The sequence below is a fragment of the Aethalodelphis obliquidens genome, unplaced genomic scaffold (assembly GCF_003676395.1).
Source record: "Aethalodelphis obliquidens isolate GAN/ISIS:26980383/991018 unplaced genomic scaffold, ASM367639v1 scaffold64, whole genome shotgun sequence".
NCBI classification, from domain to species: Eukaryota; Metazoa; Chordata; class Mammalia; order Artiodactyla; family Delphinidae; genus Aethalodelphis; species Aethalodelphis obliquidens.
The window spans coordinates 4,423,469-4,427,310 of record NW_020838008.1 but is presented as its reverse complement, the minus strand read 5'-3'; the positions used below and the strand labels follow the sequence as shown (position 1 = coordinate 4,427,310).

Sequence of the window (3,842 nt, the reverse complement as noted above, 5' to 3'; positions counted from 1 at the left end):
GTGTGTGTGTGTGTGTGTGTGTGTGTGTGTGTGTGTGTGTGTGTGTGTTCCCTTCGTATTTCCTTTGCTTTTCCGTGTCTTTAATTTGAAATTTGGATTTTCCTGGGATCATAAACGATCTCTGATTCCCATTCTGACTTTCGCCTATACTCAGTTACTCCACTTTCCTTATAAATATTTTCTTATGTTTGTTACGGAACCAGACTTGGGTTTGCTCACCCAATAGGCAGCAAAGCCAATCTGCTGACACCAGGTTTAATGCAAGGTGTCCAACACGGGACCAAGAGAGGAGAATGAGTAGCTCATGCTCAAAAGATCTGAACTCCTTGACGGCTTTCAGGGAAGGGTTTTTAAAGGCAACATTAACGGTGAGGGTTATAGGGTGCCTGATCAGCTGTGGATACTCATCTGATTGGTTGGTGGTGAGGTAACCCGATGGTGTTTTGGGACTTCATCGACCTTCTGGTTCCAACCAATCTGGAGTCTATGTGCTTGTCATCGGGTGCAATTACCTTTTTCCACCTGGTGGGGGTTTCATATGTTTGCTCCTTTCTTTTGGCCGCACCCTGCAGCATGTGGGATCTTAGTTCCTGACCAGGGATTGAACCCGAGACCCCTGCGTTGGAAGCGCAGAGTCTTAACTACTGGACGCCCCCTGGTGGGGGTTTTGGTATCTGCACAATAACTCAAAGATTTGGCTCAGAATATTATCTACAGCTCTTGAGGAGGAACTAAAAGTCCTTAACTTTGTTTTATGGCTAAACTATTATTATTTTATCTTGCTTGTTTTTCCTTCGTTTCTGCATTTTCTCACTTCTCTGATTAAATTTGCTCTTGGGAACTCGAAGAAGGCCTAGGAGACTAAAGCTTTTCTATAAACAAGAGGCAGGGGAAAAAGGGGTTCTATCCCTGGGAAGGCCTCGCGGGGTCCTGCTTCAGCTTCATGTTTTCAAGATGGTCAGTCTCCTGTGCAGAGTTAAGCTTCTCTCTCTTTGTTTACATCACATTCTCTTTCAATAAAAATGTTTTATTCAGGAAATATAGAAATTTGACAACTTTCTGAAGTTCAAATTTTAATTAGAAATGTAGAGCCCCCAGAACCTGCATCAATTTGCTGGCTATGTTCCATGGAGCCCTTGGGGCTCCATCGAGTTCCCACACAATCCACGTGGGGGGTTCACTGGGTTAATCAGGCAAGATTTTGTTTCCCCAGCCCCATACAAGTTCCTCACGCCAGCTTCAGCCAGAGAAACCTCTGATTTATCTGATACATTTGTTGGGCTTTCAGTTAAAATTTCATTTTAATAAAAGTTTTTGCCACTAAAAATGTTTGAAAATTACCGGACAGTCAGAGTGAGTAGTTTTAGGGTACAACAGAGTGCTTTCAGTTACCCAAATATAAGATTATTTAAAAATCCACCAGAGAAAATTAAATTTACAAAATTTTAAATTCTAGAATTAATAAGTGAATTTAGTAAGATCAATTTTGATAGTCAATTTTATTTATATGCTAAAAACAAACAATTGGAAGGTAAAATAATATTTATAAGAGCATTATAAAACCTAAAAGACTTAGGAAGATAGTTCTAAAAATACATCAAAAACTTCTGTACTGAAAACAACAAATAATTGCTAACAGATTTTTAAAAGCCTAAATTGAGAGCTGCATCATGTTCATGGGGTGAAAAACTCATCATCATTATTATTTTTTTTTTTTTGCTGTACGCGGGCCTCTCACTGTTGTGACCTCACCCGTTGCGGAGCACAGGCTCCGGACGCGCAGGCTCAGCAGCCATGGCTCACAGGCCCAGCCGCTCCGCGGCATGTGGGATCTTCCTGGACTGGGGCACGAACCCGTGTCCCCTGCATCGGCAGGTGGACTCTTAACCACTGCGCCACCAGGGAAGCCCCTCATCATTATTAAGATATATGTTCTCACCAAATTTATTTCAACACTTTCACAATAAAAATCCTACTGTCTCTGGATTTTCTTGTGCTGCTCATCTTGCTCTGACAGTTCCTTACTGCTTTATTTCTTCAATGCCTTCAATCTGTATATATGTATATACATACATACATCTTTAGCTGAACCAAAGCACAGTCATCCCTTGATATCCAGCTGGGATTGAATCTAGGAACCCCTACAGATACCAAAATCTGAGGATGGGCAAGTCCCTTATATAAAATGGTATAGTACAATAGGCCTTCCATGTCTGTGGGTTCTGCAGCATCCACGGATTCAATCAACTGATGCTGGGAACTGCGGATACTGAGGTAGTTTGTCCACCTTGGTACTACTGACATTGAGGGCTGGATAGTTCTTTGTTATCAGAGGCTGTACTGTGTGTTGCCTATCTAGCAGCATCGTCATCCTCTACCCATATGGTAACATCCTCCCAATTGCTACAAACAAAATGTGTCTAGTCATTGCCAAATGTCCATTGGGAGGCAAAATTGCCCCAGTTTAGAAACAATAATATAGTACATCATTTCCTGGAGCAAAAATCCCACCTTTCAAATAATTCTTTTCTTCCTCCCATTTCATTTACTGCTTTCAAACATTATTTTTTATCCTGATTCTTGCCAACAGCATTATTACAGATTGAAACCTTTGTGAGTACATTCCTTTAAATTATTTCCCATTAATTATAGAATTAATTCCAAGTTTCTTAACATGGCATTTAAAGCTTCATCTCCTTCTCCAATCTCTTGTCTCACCCTACCTTGCTTCACATGAATACTCCTGCTGCAATATCATTCTTATTAGTCTCGGCCCACACACAAACTGTATTGTTTTTCATTATGTATCTGCTACCATTCTTCCTTTGACCTGTGAATGAGGTACTTCTTATGTGTCGCTTTATATCCTCTTGGCTTCACTTCTGACTTCAGACACTATATGTGAATAGTTTTGTGCTGGCTTCAAAGAGTTGCACACAGGTGTGGACCTGTATGTGTACATTTCATATCCTGCCATGGGTTTCTATGCTATTGTGGTGTGAGATGCTTGTGGAACTGTGCGTGTAGCCATGTGATGTGTGAATACGGGGCAAGTTGATGCCTGTGGGGTCATTCTTGATTAAACAGGGGACATAAATAAATGTTTCCCTTTCATCCTCTGAGTGGATTGTTTTGAGACTACTGTCTACATTTCCTGAGAATGTTCCGCATAATCAAGCACCCATCCCAGTCTTGGTGACCTTCCCCAAAACACATAGATATCTTGGCTTTCCCTCCTTCCTTTTTTGGCCCCCACCTTCCCTTATGCTGCTTAGGATCAATTTCCAAACAATCTACCTGCTCATTAGGCTCAGTCTCAGACTCTGCTTTTGGTGGCTCCAAAAACTAAGGTGACCTGACTAACTTTTGCCCATATTTTAAGACTTTAAAAGGGGCAAAGTCTTAGGTACAATTATCTCCAAAAAATACTTCCTTGCCTCTGTCCACCTCTCTCCATTTTAACTGGTGTTTCTTCTCAGTGCCACCTATTTCACCATAACTTTTGTTAATTCTCTTCAAACCTCCTTGAGAACTGTGCTTATATCAAAATCATCCCTTTTTCTATAGTACCTAGACACTACCTTGAATAATGATATACCTAGGTGGTCATAATGGTATTTCATGAAAATATTGATCTTGCATAATATAATTATATAGTTAATTAAACAATATGCTTTATTTTGGGGAGATCAGAAGTGCATAAAGGAACCATGTAATGTAATAAAAATACTTATTTGACTTCAAAACACTTTCTGGGGAAGAAAATCAAACAACCTCTTCATTCCCTATTTCTCTTCTCAATCATTTTTGTTGAGGCTGAGGCTGAGAACTAATTCATCGGA

General features: G+C 40.3%; 1 pseudogene; it reads right to left on the bottom strand.

Moving 5' to 3' along the window:
• LOC113610633 (14-3-3 protein zeta/delta pseudogene) overlaps window positions 1-2,304 on the bottom strand; it is a 19,502-nt pseudogene extending 17,198 nt beyond the window's left edge.
• Between the last annotated feature and the right edge of the window lie 1,538 nt (window positions 2,305-3,842).